The 17,495-nt window shown below is 45.9% G+C and overlaps 1 long non-coding RNA gene across 3 annotated transcripts; it reads left to right on the plus strand.

The window, feature by feature from the left end:
• The first annotated feature begins 5,937 nt into the window (after positions 1-5,937).
• LOC123190293 (uncharacterized) lies at positions 5,938-17,074 on the plus strand. 3 transcript variants are annotated; one of them, XR_006496276.1, is made up of 9 exons: positions 5,938-6,284; positions 6,991-7,105; positions 13,562-13,737; positions 13,819-13,899; positions 14,885-15,003; positions 15,382-15,429; positions 15,983-16,271; positions 16,339-16,505; positions 16,603-17,074. It is a non-coding gene; the product is annotated as an uncharacterized lncRNA (long non-coding RNA). The 3 variants fall into 3 exon arrangements; XR_006496277.1 differs by lacking the exons at positions 13,562-13,737; positions 13,819-13,899 and having other exon boundaries at positions 5,941-6,284; positions 14,897-15,003; positions 16,603-17,071; XR_006496273.1 differs by lacking the exons at positions 13,562-13,737; positions 13,819-13,899 and having other exon boundaries at positions 5,942-6,284; positions 16,603-17,068.
• Positions 17,075-17,495: the final 421 nt, after the last annotated feature.

Here is a 17,495-nt window from a genome sequence, read left to right on the forward strand (position 1 = left end):
GGAGTTGTTTGTATGCCAACTATATGTTGATGATATTATCTTTGGTTCCCCTAACAAAGCTTTCAATGAAGAATTTGCCGCTCTCATGACCTCCAAGTTTAAGATGTCTTCGATGGGAGAGTTGAAGTTCTTTCTTGGTTTCGACATCAAGCAAAGAAGAGAAGGAACCTTCATCAACCAAGCCAAATATACTCAAGACATGCTTAAAAGATTCAAGCTAAGTGATGTCAAGCCGGCTACTACACCAATGCCTACCAAGTGCCAACTTGACATCGATCCCAATGGTAAAGCGGTGGATCAAAAGGTATATCGCTCCATGATTGGATCCTTGCTTTACCTTTGTGCATCTAGACCGGATATCATGTTGAGTGTGGGGATGTGTGCACGTTTTCAAGCCGCACCAAAGGAAAGTCACTTTGTGGCGGTCAAACGAATCTTTCGATATTTGGCTCATACCCCAAACTTTGGCTTATGGTACCCAAGAGGAGCAAACTTCAAGCTTGAAGGTTTCACGGATTCCGATTGGGCGGGAGACAAAGTGGATAGGAAGTCCACTTCCGGAGGGTGTCAATTTCTTGGCTGCTCTTTGGTAAGTTGGTCTTCCAAGAAACAAAGTTGTGTGTCTCTCTCGTCCACCGAAGCAGAGTATGTGGCGGCCGGTAGTTGTTGTGCTCAACTCCTATGGATGAGGCAAACTTTAAAGGAGTACGGTGTCACTTGTGACAAAGTGCCTCTTTGGTGTGATAATGAAAGTGCCATCAAGATTTCCCTCAACCCGGTGCAACACTTCAAGACGAAGCACATTGAGATTCGGTATCACTTCATTCGGGATCACATTCGGCGAGGGGAGATCGAGCTCAAGTATGTCAACACTCATGATAACCTTGCAGATATTTTCACGAAGCCATTGGATGAAGCAAGATTTCGCGAGTTAAGGCATGAGCTAAATATCATTGATTTGAGCAATGTGACTTGAACCCGTGCACCCCCCACCACACTCAACTTGTTGTCTAGTTTAGATGTAGGCATGGACATAGGGGGAGTGTTGTTCTCTCAATGAACTCTCCCTCCCCCCATTATGCATAAATAGATCACCTCTTTCACATTAGCCATTTTTGATGGTACTTGTGCTTCAAAGACGAGTTTTGGTCATGGGCCCAAGGATAATTCTTCGCGGTGCCATACCATCCAACTCAAACATAGGTGGCTTCGGCCACCGCCCTCTCTCTCCTCGAGAGACCTTGTTACTTAGGGTTTTACTGTTGTTCCTTTGCTTTTGTGCTGCTTTGGGTTGTGTCTGTTTTTCGATGCAAAGGCGTGTTTTTCTCTCTTGTTCGAAACCCTTGGTGGCATGAGCTCACGGTACTACCGCGGTCGGCCACGGTACTACCGCTGATGGGAGCACGGTACTACGCACCCAAGCGGCATGAGCTCACGCCTGATGGAGCGGTACTACCGCCACGGCGCGGTACTTCCGCCCGGGCGGTACTACCGCGATGACCCGCGGTACTACCGCGCCGGTTCGGGCTCGCGGGGATAAGGTCGGGGAGGGGGAGTTCTAACTCCCCCATACCCATTCGTCCCTTTCTCTCCTCATAGCCCGTTCCTCTCTCGTGCTCACGAACGGAGCCGGCGTTCGTCGCCGGATCTCCTCCACCAACTGCCCTCCCGTGATTCCGTCCGGTGGGATCGTTCCCCACCACGTGCTCTTGCTATGGACCAAGGTTTTTCCCCAAATCCTTCTCCGTGATGATTGTATTTGGTTTTTCTAGGTTTTGGGGGAGGCTTGCATGTTCTTGAGATTTCTCGGCTAGATCTCTGCAAGAGTAGGATGAAGGAGTGTAGTATTGCATAGGATTTATACTTGTATTGTTGTCTTGCTCTAGATCTGGTCACCGTAGCACCGCCATGGCTTCGCGGGTCTTTTCAGATTCAAATCCTGCTTGATCCGATGCGACGCGGTACTACCGCCCGTATGGCGCGGTACTACCGCTCCCACGGTACTACCGCTTCTATGGCGCGGTACTACCGCGCGCCGTGCGGTACTAACGTCGTACTACTGCCCCAGCCACGGTACTACCGTGACCCCTCACGGTACTACCGTGTCTGGAGCTCTAGTAAGACCTTAGTATCACACCCCATGGCAGTTCTACAGTGGGTCACCTCTATCGCATGCTAACTTTCTCGTTTATCTTCTATGGGTTTCATGTGCAGTCTTTTTAGCCTTTGCATTGATCCTTTTCGACTTGTTTTGGTGCTTTGCGTGTGTGTTTTAGGTGGTGGCTCTCGCCGGGCCAATCCCGTCCGTGACACTGGTTCCAAGCGTCTGCGCAACCCAGGCGAAGTTCCCGAGGGATCATCTGCGTCGAAGCGCAATGTCAAGTCCACCGCCAGCAAGCACAAGGAGCCCGCCAGGGGCATGTATGAGATAGGCGCTCGAGAGTATGTCCGTATCAGGCAGCTTCACCCATATGCGACCCCACGCTCCACTATCAGAGGATGTGAACTGTTCTGGAACAAGACTCAAACCCAGATCTACTTGGATGTCATCAAGAACAAGCAGAATACCTATGTAGAGGTGAAGTGGATTGAGATGCACCACATGAGGAAGGACAAGTTTCGTGACTACTTTGGGGAGGCTCTGGACTTGGTGGAGCAGTTTGGCATTGAGCATGTGATCTCGTTCCACATGGACTATGACCCTGAGATCATTTGTCAGTTCTTTGCCTCAGTGTACTTCCACACCAATGATGAGAGGAGGATGACGTGGATGACCAATGGCCGCCAGCTGTCTGCTACCTGGAAGGAGTTCATGGAGTTACTTCAAGTTGCTGATGATGGACTTGACACTCCTGTTGGTGTTCGCCCTCACGGCAATACTGACTCTGCTGACAAGGACAAGCTCACTCCGTTCATGGTTGAGAAGAAGCTCGCCACTGGCAAGATAGTCTCGGTTCTCAACCCGTTTCTGGATATCATGTACCGCATCTTCCGCAACTCTCTGTTCCCACGCATCGGTGATAAAGACAAGGTTCATGCCTACATGGTGGACATGATGCTTCTGTGCGAGGAGGCTCGCTCATCTCAGACTCAGCCACTTGATGTCTCTCACATCATGTGGTGCGAGCTTCGGTTTGCTGTGTTCAACCGCAAGGTGCCTATTTATGGACCCTACTTGTTTCTGCTGATTTCGAAGACTTGGGAGAAGATGTACCCCACGGAGGAGTTCCTGGATCCAGACTGGATTCGCCATGAGCCCATTTGTCTGAGGGTCAAACCCAACTGGGCCAACACTGCTACTCGTGCTGAGGCGTCTGCTGCTAGGGCTGCTGCTGTTGATGAGGATGCTGCTGGAGCTGAGGATGTTGCTGGGGGCCGTTCTGCTAGGCCTACTCAGAGTGACTCTAGGCCATCTTGGGCCAAGAGGTTGACGGATAAGATGAAGTCACTTTTCTGCATGCAAGCCAAGGGACAGTACAGGGCTCACGTGGAGTCCAAGGAGAGTCGTCGCCGGCACAACAAGATCTTGAAGCTCTATGGCGAGGATGTGTCTGCCGGGTCTGAGGAGCACATCACTCCTGAGACCGAGTGGATGGAGAAGCAAGGATTCAAGTGGACTGATTCTGAGGAGGAGGCCGAGGAGTCCATTCCAGCTGCGGAGGAGTCTGATGCAGAGGAGTGGGACAGTTTCTCTGCTTGAGCCACCTCTTGTGTGTTTAGGTGTCCTCTCTGCCTTTTTGGCGTCTCGATGCCAAAGGGGGAGAGAGCGTAGGGATTTGGTTTTGCGAGTTTGTGTGTTTGCCAGTTGAGCTCTTTGCTGCTTTTATCGTTTGAACCTTGGTTATCTTATCTCATATGGTCTAAGACATATGCACTCTATCTATCCTAGCTAGCTTGTGTTATATTGTGCTACTTTCATGCTATGCTAGGCTTATTATCATGTCTTGGTCTCTAAAATATAGGGGGAGTGTTGATCCTAGTTTGTGTGCCATGCAGTCCAAAGCATTCATATATAGTGCACACATCTAGGGGGAGCCTCGTCTATATTTTAGAGGAGTGGGGTTTGCCACTGCTTTAAACTTATCTTATCTATGTGCAAATTCCGTGTTGTCATCAATACACCAAAAAGGGGGAGATTGTAAGGGCACATTTATCCTTAAGTGTTTTGGTGATTGATGGCAATACTCGTGCGGACTAATCGTGTGCCTTTTGACCCACAGATACTTCTTCATCAGGCACAAGACGATTCGGTGCCTCTCGGAGCTAGTGAAGCCGGCGTTGTTCTACGTTTCTCTTTGGTGGAGTTGAGTCGTAGGAGAGCCGTACTATTAAGAGGGGGTCCGCGTCGGAAAGGTAGGGTGGAATCACACGTACACTTGCCCCTCCTTCCCTTGCACCTTGGAGCTACCCATCGTTATCATGGTTGTGCGAAAAACTGTCGACTACTGCTGTACATGCGGTAGTACCGCGGCAGGACACGGTAGTACCGCCCCTCGGGCGCGGTAGTACCGCTGTACCTTGGCCTAGTGCCGCTCCAGCGCGGTAGTAGGGGCGGATGTAATTTTTTACATCCGTGCCCCTCACGGTAGTACCGCTCCGTTGGCGCGGTAGTACCGCCGCACTCTGGCCTAGTGCCGCTCCGGTGTGGTAGTAGGGGCGGATGTAATTTTTTACATCCGCGGCACCCACGGTAGTACCGCTCGCCCCGCGCGGTAGTACCGCGGGGCCCACGGTAGTACCGCTCCCTTGGAGTTGTAGTACCGTGGCCCTTCCGCCTAGTACCGCTGCGTCGCGGTAGTAGGCGCGGATGTAATTTTTTACATCCGTGCCTACCACGGTAGTACTGCGCCTTGTGGGCGGTAGTACCGCGTCGGGTTTTTGTACCACCCTAGTTTCTGCGGAAGTAGGCATGCATGAAATTTATTTCGTCCGCGCCCTTCCCAGGCCGTGACCCTCCTGCCTTGCGGTAGTACCGCAAGGGGAGCGGTAGTACCGCGCCAGCAGTAGTACCGCTCCTAGCTCAGGCTTGGTCCGGCCTGTGGAGCTGCCACGGTAGTACCGTGGTCTCACACGGTAGTACCGCTTGTTGTCGCGGTAATACCGCTCCCCTGGAGCGGTAGTACCGTGAGTTGCGGGCAGAACTAGTGGATAACGGTTGGATCTTTTCCCCGACTATATAAGGGATGTCTTCTACCTCTAGTTCACTACCTCTTCCACCTCTAAGCTCCATTGTTGCTCCAAGCTCCATTTTCGCTCGATCTCTCTCCCTAGCCAATCAAACTTGTTGATTTGCTCGGGATTGGGTGACAAGGGCCCGATCTACACTTCCACCAAAGGATATTTGATTCCCCCACTTATCCCTTGCGGATCTTGTTACTCTTGGGTGTTGAGCACCCTAGACGGTTGAGGTCACCTCGAAGCCATACTCCATTGTGGTGAAGCTTCATGGTGGTGTTGTTGTTGGGAGCCTCCAATTGTTGTGGAGATTGCCCCAACCTTGCTTGTAAAGGTTCGGTCGCCGCCTTCAAGGGCACCAATAGTGGAATCACGACATCTCGCATCGTGTGAGGGCGTGAGGAGAATACGGTGGCCCTAGTGGCTTCTTGGGGAGCATTGTGCCTCTACACCGCTCTAACGGAGACGTACTTCCCTTTAAAAGGAAGGAACTCCGGTAACACATCCTCGTCTTCACCGTCTCCACTCTTGGTTATTTCGTGCCTTTACTTTTGCAAGCTTACTTATTGTTACATCTCTTGCTTGCTTGTGTGCTAGTTGTTATTGCATCATATAGGTTGCTCACTTAGTTGCATATCTAGACAACCTATTTGTTGCGAAGTTTAATTTGGTAAAGAAAAGCTTAAAAATTGTTAGTTGCCTATTCACCCCCCCTCTAGTCAACCATATCGTTCCTTTCAAACATATTATTACACAAATTAATTTACCAAAACCAGGTTCTCATTGTTGGTGATGAAAATGTAGCAACATTGACATGGTTTTTGTCAATACTACAACACTATTGATGCAGGCTTGACACACAACTAGATTATAGATCAATTATCTTCTCACTTCAGTAACACCATGATCTTGTGCTTGCTTTTTGAAAATCATGGAAGAACAACCTGTGATCTGGTACCAATTTTTGGCACAACCATTAACTCCCAAAGTGATTCACCAGAGTGCTTTATGCTTTCCAACAGGTATGCGTCATACAAGATGGATTTATTCTTGACCGATTGGAAGCATACCGCAACACGGCGTACACAAGGGCTAGCCTAAGCATGCAGGTAGATGGATTACAGACGTCTTGTTAATACTGGTGCAAGGATGCAATTTCCATGACCAAGCGCAACGTCGGTGGATCTGTATCTTTGGGTTCAGAATTTTGAAAGAAAGGGGATATGGGAAACAAGAAGAGGGGAGCTCTACCTTGGCTAGGATCCATGACGGCGAGGTAGCACCACCGATTGTTGGGACCATGTGTTGGGCGTCGCCGGCGCCGGTGTCGTGGGCAGGCGGCTTGGCCTACTCGACGGCGTAGGCGGCCTCGATGGCCTGGAACTCCGCCTCGCTCGTCCGCGACATCCCAGTAGAAATCGTCGGCGTCATGGGCGGCGCAGCCACCGGAGCTAGGGCTGGGCGATGTATGGAGGTGCGGCGGCATTGAGCGAGAAAAAATCGTGATGCCGATCGATCTGAAGGGCAGAACGTGTGCGGGGCAGACGTGGGTGGCAGAACATTGAATCTGAGCCATCCAATCGGATGTCAGACCGCTGAATGAATCTGTGCTGTTAGATTTCATTAGATGTAATTGATCATGGGGTGCAGGTTATCCTGTGTACATTTTGTGGTGTGGTTGTAGAAGAATTCATGTTTGCTCTTTTAATAGTAGTGTAGAAGTGTAGATACATTTTAATACAAAAATATTGGTTTCAGCTCATCGGAATGTATCTTTGATTTTGTGTGTGTTTTCTCTTACCTTTTTATATACAGATACAGAAGGTTTAGTTCAGTGGCTGTGCTGGACAGGAGGGGCCAGGGAATTGCTTTAAGTTGTTCCAAGAGATGTGAGCCTGATAAAACGATGACATAGCAGATTTCCACCGTGGTGAGTTTCGTACTTAAGTTTTATATTATATTATTGCTGATCACGTGTAAAATAAAATTTTGCAATGAGAAGATACATGCTAGTTATTTCAACCAGCTTAAATTTTTCTGGTAAAACAAACTTTTGTCCTGGACGTATGTTCAATATAGTAGTAATAATGCTTGACATTATCAAGAAGCAAGTCGTGTACAATATATTATTAACAGCAATGATGTGTGTTCTTCAGAATTATATGCATAAACAGTTGCATACCCAAATCAGTTACATTAAAACATAACCCATTCGGTTAATTATCAGAACATGGAAATCTGATGGCCCAAAAGTGGAGCACAATCTCAGCTGATGCTGAACTATAGGCTAAACAGCAAGTGAATAGCAAAAGCTAATAACTATGATAGATTGTTGATGTTATTAGGACTGTATCATTTTAACTTTGGGTGCCTCTCTTCATGTGCTGACTCCTTTCTTTATCCTCTTTCTCACGGAGTACCTCAACACTCAATTTGTCCTCTACCTCTTCCTGCCATGAATGTCTGTTCAACCTTTTTTCTATGCAGTGTTTCTCACCTGACAAACTTGAAAACCTGAAATATTGCAATACATCAGCACATTAGCACATTATACTCATAGAAAAATATTATGCATGGAAGCTCAAAAAGAACACAGTAGCATACATTTTGCTCTTATCATCTGAAAAAAGGTTAGGCACTATCATTATGTATGCCTACTCCATCTGATTATTACATATCACGTGCGTACCCCATCTGGTCATTACATACATATCAGGGGGGATCAGATGGAGAAGCAGAGCTCTCACCTTTTGCTCGATCGAAGAAGATACCCTTGTGTTCATCCACCTTACCTCCTCTTCTGCTACTTATTCTCCTTCGCTAAACCTGCAAATAAAAACAAATAATGTTAGATCCACAAGTAGTTACAGATACAATAACAAGGTGCAAATAAATACCGGAATAGCGCACCTGCCTCATCTCCCCAAAACATCTCTATAGACAATGTTCTTGGTGCTTTTCCCAGATTTATCAACCTCGTTGTTTGGCTTGGCCAAAATCCGCGTCGTCTCTCTGGACACTCCCCTTGACAATGCAACATATAGCTGACCATGTGAGAATACTGGCTCGGGAAGGTAAATACCGACGTTTGGGATAGTCTGACCCTGCGCCTTGTTAATTTTCATCGCAAAACTCAGGTGAATGGGGAACTGTTTCCTCTTAAGTTTGAAAGGAAGTGAGATGTCCTCCGAGGGCGACATAGGGATCCTAGGTATGAAGACCCTCTTTCTAGCATGCTGACCACCAACAATCTCTGCGTCGATTGCATTATCCTGGAAGGCTCTAATCATAAGTCGTGTCCCATTGCATAGGCCATTATGAGGGTCGAGGTTCCGGAGCAGAATGACCGGGCAGTTAACCTTTAATCTCAACACATGCGGGGGCAAGCCATTTGGTGTGATCGAGTTTAGAAAATCAATCGTGTAATTATACTGCAAGTCATCCTCGATGGAGTCGAAGCTGTGGTATAACTTTTCTGAGCCTGGAAACCTGGAGATCATCTTGTCATTCAGGTCATCGACATGATCGTTCTTGGTGGAAAGAATAGCACGTGTGCTCATATACTCTCTCGATCTAGCATTGGCATGCAACGATGGGAAGACATTGTCGATGAGTGTGTTAATAGCTTTCTCATCCTCGGTATAGCCGATCACAATGTCGTCAGGGAGACGCACATAGTCGTCGCCAATTGTCTCTTCTGTTCCATTGCCGATCCGTAGGAGGTATTCAAAGAACCAAGGATCAGCCTGTGCTCGCATATTGCGCGTGAGGCGTATCTTCCGGGTCTTCTCCCACAGATAGGATCTTAGAAGTGTAGCATCCGTGATCTATGCTCTTGTCCCACGTGTCACAACGGGGAGGACCTGCCTGAAATCCCCACCAAAGACGACAACCTTTCCCCCAAATGGCAAAGAACAGTCCATTATGTCCTGCAGGGATCTATCAAGCGTCTCAACTGCTTGACGTTTTGTCATAGCGACCTCGTCCCAAATTATCAAGGAGGCTTGTTTAAGCAACTCCGTTGTACCACTCTGCTTTGTGAAACTACACATGTTGTTGTCAGTGAGCTTGATGGAATTTTGAACCTGGAGTGCGCAGTCCGTCCTCCGGGCATTATTGACGCCGCTATACCTGATGTAGCAGTTGCAATCACTATCTGGCCCATCGAACGCACCTTTGCAAGCAATGCCTTGTACAAGTATGTCTTGCCGGTGCCTCCTGGACCATCAACAAAGAATATCTGGCTTTTGTGTTCCATCACATGATCCATTATTTCATTGAAACCAGCCAGCTGTTCATTGTTCAAACTACTAAATAAATCTAGGTGTTCTTTGTCCACGCTGACTTGCCTCTCCTCTGTTACCTCTTTGTACTCACCGTCAGAAGAACCATCGTTCTCAACCAAATCCGGAAGTCCATAGCTTGTAATATCTTTTCCCATGGATTGCAACATATCCCTGATATCTCTGAGGACCATCTGCTCAAGTGTTGCCTCATTGGATTGATTACGCCGGTAATCCTCAGACATTGATGCCAGGTGTTTGTCCCGCAGCTGCCGGATTTCTGTTGCCTCGCAAAACACCAGTATAGTTGCAAATAACCGTCTTAGGGCAGAAGGCATCTGAAATGTGGCTGCCTCCGTCATGCAATCATCAAGAGTCCTGTCGTGCTCAATAAGGCCTAAGTGCTCACATGCCTCCCTGAAGGAACTGCATGGCTTGCCATTTACTGTTTTTAAATCATCGAATGAAGTGGCACCTCGGACATGACTTAGGAGCACACGCAAGTAGTACCTCTCTCCTTCAGCAGGGTGTGCATGCACAAGTCTTCCAATCTGTGATCTCTTATTTCTTCTATTCTGCTACTTCTTATTTCCAGGTATCCATCTATAATGTTCTGGAAACTCTCTGTACAACCATTTTCATGCAGTTGGAAACTTTCGGTTCATCTCAAAGTATTCTGTAAGCATGGACTTTGAAGAAGATGGTCGAGCTACAACATCTGCAAGATTCTCACATGCTTTAAATGCAACTGTATGCATATTTGGCAAATGAAGCTGGAGTTGTAGCACAGATGGACTGACACCAAACATTTTAAAACCAAAAATCTTGTAAATAGCCTCTGGAGGAGATACGTATCGTGCATCCCTATATTGTCGGATTTCATTGATGATTCCACCATCATTGATGATATCCTGCTCGAATGCAAAGGATGTACGATCATGACCTTTGTAGATGTACTTGAATAAGTACTTGACTGCCTTGATGCTCGAGCATGCTTCCACATTAATGTGGCAGTTGTATCGCATAAGTAGTGAAGGGTTGTAAGGGACCACCCACCTATTGTCCAAATCTGCTCCTCTGATCCTAATTCGACGCCCATCGTCCCTCCGCCTATAGATGGGATATGAGTCTTTCCCTTGTTGTGTGGCATCACAAAAATCTCGCGGGTAATGAAACCGACATTGACCATCAATCATGCAAGGGCAACTTTTTTTCAACTCGCCACATGGTCCATGCAGCATGTGTTTGACGACCAGTTCATGTAGAACGGGGTGTTTCTCTTTGTCCGGTATCTCTGCACATATCACTCGATCATAGTCATCCGGTGTCGATAACTTGCTTTTTGCTTTCATGATTAGAAGTATATGCTCATGCGGGAGACCTCGCTTCTGGAACTCAGTTACATGTACATAGGCCGCGACTTCTCCGAAATGCTTACCCTTAGTTAGTAAGTCCATCATATCTCGCTGTTTAGCCTTGTATACTCTTGCCACCAGGTCTGGACGGTCCTGCGGCAGTTGTCCAGGCAACAACTTATCGGTTATCTCCTCCCAATATGGGTTGCACGTCATCGTGATAAAATAATCCGGTTTACCCCACCGCTGCACTATTGCCATAGCATCCAAGAACCTCCGTTGCATGTCGCGATCACCACCAGGAAATGTACGTGGAAGCACAATTCTTTTGCCAATTCGATCTCCGCGTGACTCGCCGACAACGACGGTGTCAACAAGACCCTATAATAGCATAGAACGTTATACAAATTCTTGGAACGTCCATAATGTCATTGCATTATGCTGTATTAAAATAAACACAAGAACACTACCTGGTAGAGGTCAGCGCGTATAACCTTTTGATTTTCCGGCTTTGAGTACCAATCAAGCCGCATAGTTTCAATCTTGATATACATGTCAATAGCCCACTGTTGGAAAAGGCGATGACCGAACAAGATGATGTTAAAAAGCTTCCTCCTGACTTGCAGCTTGAAGCAGTAGTACTCCCTAGCACTAACAAATTTTCTGGATTGTTTTGCATTGACCTCATTGTCACCAAATTCGTCATCTGGGTTATCCTCATTGTCATCTACAAGTTTGAGATCAATATCAATATGGTGGGTGGACTTGTAGTCATCAACAATATTCATAATGATCGACAACATAATAATTGAAGAATAAGTGAATAATACCCGAAGGTAAATCAGTGCCATGGGCGTCATGCGCTGTAAAATTCCCATCTTGTTCTATTTCTCTAATGAAGTTCCCATCTGATAGATATGACAGATGTATATGAAAACACAAGTTTTGAGCATCATTGTGGAAAACAGAAAGTATATAAATTAATAGTTCACATCATACCTGTATATAATTCAGGGGCTTGGTTTCCCTGTGGTGCATGATTACCAGCTTCATGCAGTGCCAAATTACCATCTTCTTCTCTTTCTTTAATCAAGTCTTCAACTGATACATAAAAGCTGTCATCATCATTCACAAATAGCTTGTATATAAAATAAAAGTGAACATCATACCTATATGTTCGACAGAGGCTTGGTTTCCTTGCAATGCAGGAGTATGTATTGAATTTTGGTTCGTGTCATCTTGTGGCCGAATATATGGCATGCAACGATTCCAGCCAGTCTCTCCACGTGGGAAAAACAGTGGATATGACAATGGGTCGTAGCACCCATAGTATGCTCTAATATACAGTGGCCGGTTTCCTGTTTTTCCATGCACAACAACACTCCTGTCAAAGCAATTTTGTGGGTCACTCCCTTCAACCCATATCGCTGCCACTTGGGAAGTCGTAGGGCCATTGTACCTTCGCTGATCTAACTTGATATCCGTGTTTAGTGAGATTCTATACTCATGTAGATTCGGAACAGACCCTAGGCTCTTCAAAACTTGTGCATAAGGGTTATGCTGTAGTATTCTCAGAATCTTCCGTATGAGGTCTATATTAAGATCTGGAGACCTATTAGCCCTGTGTACCAAGTTTTGATCTGTATCATAAATATAGAGTTGCAAATGCCGAGGGCCATTATCAGCCGGCACCAGATTGTCAAGAGCGTGGTACAGCCCACCACATGCACGGAATGTATATATGCCAGTTCCTGCCGCAGTGCTTACTCGACGATCAAGGGTGACGCCTAAACTTGTGAATGAGAAGTGCGAGTTGAAATACCGTATATGTTCTCTGAAGTACTTAGCGTCCTCATCATCTTGACTTGTAAACAACCGTTTCAACTCTTCTAGAACATCTGGAGTAAACAAATCGACTTTTCCTTTTCTGCAACAAAATGCTGGCCCCTCGAATGGAAACCGCAACGCCCCACAGTGGCGACAGTCCGCAACCTTTCTTAGGACATGGTGCCTTGTAGGTAGGTTTCGGTATATGAAGTCATCGGTATTTGCTACGGGTACTGCTCGGGTAGGATGCTGTCCAATTTGGTATGATTCAAAAGCAACATCTAGCACAGGACAACACATGTATTTTATCAGTAAATACCCATAATATGTGCATTTTAGATTGGTAAATTAGAAAATACGCAATGCACATACCCTGATCCATAAATATTCTAGCTTCTTCATCAGGCTCATGGTATGCAGCTTCTCCATTATGCAATGGCTCCAAGCAGTCTAGTAGGGAATATATTGGTCATACAGAAATGACTCAAATTTATGTATGATGACCTGTATGTGTGTATGATAGTATATACAATATACCTTGTAAATTGTTTAGTTCAACAACAGGTTCAAAAATCCCATATGGATCATCTTTCTGGTCATTGCCCACTATAAAAAATCATAAGATTAGTAGAGCATAAGCATGCTGAATCTTCAAAATCCCATATCATATTAGTAGTGTTATTAGTACCTAGTGGATCCGGTTGCGCAGGCCGGATCGTATCATATTCCGGCGTATTTTGAAGTTGGTTGGATCCGCTAAAAGGTTGTATACCTGAAGAAACAATCGAAAATCAGGGATTTTTTTATCAAATATACACTGTGGGCGCCCCAACATCATAACTGCACGGACGAACTAACCAGCATGCTCAATTATGAAATCTGGCTCACGTATTATGCTCATTTGTGGTACCTGAACTCCAGAAATTTGGGTGGGAGGTCCTGCATGTACAATTAATTTTCGCACAGAAGATGATTACAATCAGAATGGTGGCTGGACCGGAAGGCAAAGCCAGTTAAATTTACCTTTTGAGCTTCCTGCTATTAGTTGCCTCTGATACGCATCATTCCTGTGCAACCAATTGGATTCATCATCGCAGGTTAAATAATTTTCCTTGTCGATTGAGATTTGTTCATGAGACGAAATTTGTATATTTGAGAAGCCTGCCATAAAATTGCAGCACCACATGAGTACCCATTTTTTCTGGCATATTCGATGAGGTGTGAACATGCAAGTACATGCAGGACCTCCCACCCAAAAGGTATATTTTATGGTACACCCGAACCTGTCAATTTATGTAGCTGGATGACACCGGATTGTCCTGTAGGTGGTGTTTGCGACACAGTGTTATCATCGTTGAGGCCAGTACTAATCTTTCTCTTTTCACGGGATAGGCGTTGTCGTTTTAATATCTCATCCCTATTTTGTGCATACCGCTCCCTGTTCCTTTGCCTCCTCAACTCCTTAGGGTCTGCATATATGTGTAATAAAGTTAATTAGTATGAACACATAGGGTTGTATATACTTTGTTGATCAGCATTACCGATGTACATGGGCACCGGTGTAACTGTTTCATTTTCTTGTTCATTGACATCGCCATCCACACCGGTCATTTCAATATCACTATAGGCTTGATGTTGTCTCTCGAAGACACCATCCATGTTCTGTGAATACTGTATCCCAACCAGTTGGCTCTGCAGTTCGTTAGGGTCCATATCTATGACATATTGTTGTTAGTTTGGTGCATGCATCTTATAAGTTTTTGGACCAATACATAGGAATGCAGTGTAAGGGAAATTTTACCTCGGGCCAACGGCTGGGGTATATGAGGTACATTTTGATCGACATTAAGCAGTGTTGTTGAAGCCTGTTTCTTCTCACGGGCCTCACGCCGTCTTTTAAGGATATCATCTTTATTGCGTGCATAGTACTCTCTGTTCCTCTGCCTCTTCAATTCTTTGGGGTCTGCATAAGTAGATACCGCAAGTTAGGATATAAGTACATACCGCAAGTTAGGATATAAGCACCAACAAATACAGTATGACATTTTTAGGAAAAGGCTGACGATAATTACCCAATAGTCGGTTGTTACTTAGATCCTGAAATGGGGTGCGCGCTCCCGCACTCTTGGGAGATGACATACCCTTGGCCTACATATGAATATTGCTATCATAAAAAATTGGGAAGTTGATAATGTGCTTCATCAAAGCCGTATTTACATTATTAATAGGAAGTTGTAATGACAGGTCTCCTTGCAGGACCACTCTCAGTGGTTGGCCCTCCTGTTCACTTACACAAAAACAGAAGGCAGAAGATGATATTGGCCCTGCTGTTGAGCCGCAAACATAGAATGTTGCTTTGGCAGGTACAGAAATTGTGATTTATTGGTGCGGAAATTAACTTTTATTCTTTATCCTGACGTATCTACTTGGGACAATGAAGCTATATTTTTTATCCCCACTGCTAGATGTAATCTAAAATATGAATTGCTATTTTAGTTCACGCCAGGTATAGGACATAGGATGCATGTGTCAGTTAGGCTGGAAATCGCTACAGATGTGTAGTATTGTGTTGTGCACATGTGTATATTTTAGAACTATATATTCTGAAAATTACAATTCTGAGTATTGCTGCAACAGGTCAATAAACATTAGCTACAGATGTGTAGTATTGTGATGTGCACATGTTTATATTTTAGAATTATATATTCTGAAAATTACAATTCCGAGTATTGATTCAACAGGTCAAAGGAAGAAGCAGGTCGAAGGAAGAAGTTTAGACTAAAGACATGGTTTGTTCTCTCCTAACCTCTCCCTCTAAGGGGATAAGAGCGGCTATAGTTTGTCCCCTCCCTTTGTCGTCAAGATAGTCTCACCAAGTTTACAAACACCTTAATTTCTTATCAACGCATACAACTCCATTTAAAATAAAATCAGGCAACCAAGTATGCAGATGGTTATGACTTCATCAGAAAGTAAGTAGGCATCACATGCACTTGCAACCTGTTTTTTACAGTTGTCAATTGATCAAGTGCCTTGGAGCTTAATTATCTAGAATGGACAGTCAAGGTAATGGCCCTGAGGGTATGGTGCGAACATATTGGCACATATGTTAATGAAGTAAGTAAAAGAATAATGTTCATATGGATTACATTTACAAATAACTTCGAAACCACAACTCTAAAATATGAATGGCTATTTTAGTTCACACCAGGTCTAGGACATAGGATGCATGTATCAGTTAGGCTGGAAATCGATACAGATGTGTAGTATTGTGATGTGCACGCGTGTATATTTTAGAACTATATATTGTGAAAATAACAATTTGGAGTATTGATGCAACAGGTCAAAGGAAGAAGCAGGTCGAAGGAAGAAGTTTAGACTAAAGTGGAGAGAAGAATTTTACAGATGCGTGTATCCGGCTGGCTGCGACGGGCAGGGCGGGCTGTACCAGTGGGGATCTCCCGTAGGGATGCCACGTTGCGAGGGCAGGATCCTGGGCGTTCCCTGGCGTCGCTGCCCTGGCGACCTTGCTGGAAGTTCTGTGGCGTCGCTGCCCTAGCGACCTCGGGGAAGGAAGCGACGCTGCTCGCGGACGGTCTCCACGTTGGTCGGCAACAATGGCGGTGACACGGTCAGTCAAGGGTATTTCCTAAGTCCACACCGTACAGGCAGCAAATGAATGATGGGATCTCCCGTAGGGATGCCACGCTGCGAGGGCAGGATCCTGGGCGTTCCCTGGCGTCGCTGCCCTGGCGACCTTGCTGGAAGTTCTGTGGCGTCGCTGCCCTGGCGACCTCGGGGAAGGAAGCGACGCTGCTCGCGGACGGTCTCCACGTTGGTCGGCAACAATGGCGATGGTGCGACGGTGCGATGTCGAATTAATTTTGTTTCCTTATTTTACCAGGAGATCAGCGTGGTGTGATGACGAATTAATGTTGTTTCCTTATTTACCTGGAGTACAGCGTGATTGTAGGGGGTGGATGGGGGGTGCTGGAGGTGGAGGACGGTCAGTCAAGGGTATTTCCTAAGTCCACACCGTACAGGCAGCAAATGAATGATGGCTGTTAGATTTAGATGTGCGGGTATAATTGTGTGGTGTTGATTGTTCCGTGCGTTTTGCGGGACAAGTTGCCGGGTGTACTTAACGAAGTTCTTGTTTGCTTGTTTATTAGTAGTAGAGATACAAGTCAGGACAGGCACGCCGTGTAAGTTCGCAAGAAACCATAAATGATGGCTGGGCAGTTGTCTTACAAGCAACATAAATTACCGGCACTCCAGCGGCATCCCCTAAGAAGGGGCGACCGGTGCGGCACCCTCGGCGGTTCACGAATTACCGGCACTCCGGCGGCGTCCCCTGAGAAGGAGTTGTTGGTCCTCGGCTCCTTGTCGCCATGCCAAGTGGAGGCCGGTTGTGGTGTTTTCTTGGGAGAGATAGGATCGTGATCTAGGAGGTCGAGGTGATGGGCGTGTCAATGTGTGCGAATACCCGATTAGTTTCCTAATAAAATGCGATCATGATCAGTTTCCTAATAAAACGCGATCATGATTAGTTTCCTAATAAAACACGATCATGATTAGTTTCCTAAGAAGATGTGATCGTGATTAGTTTCCTAAGAAGACGCGATCATGATTATAGTTTCCTAATTGATCGGACGTGGAGTTTCATATGGTGAAGCACGGTCAGTCAATATAAATTGTTAAGTGCATACAGAGAATGAATTAGGTTAAGGCTAGCCGCTAGATTAAGTTTAGTGGGCTTAATCATGCGGTAATAATGAATCCGTGTACATTTTATGGGGTGCACGTAAGAAAGTTCTTGTTTAATTGTTTAATAGTAGTGGAGATAATAAAATGC

The sequence above is a fragment of the Triticum aestivum genome, chromosome 1A (assembly GCF_018294505.1).
Source record: "Triticum aestivum cultivar Chinese Spring chromosome 1A, IWGSC CS RefSeq v2.1, whole genome shotgun sequence".
In the NCBI taxonomy this organism is placed as follows: domain Eukaryota; kingdom Viridiplantae; phylum Streptophyta; class Magnoliopsida; order Poales; family Poaceae; genus Triticum; species Triticum aestivum.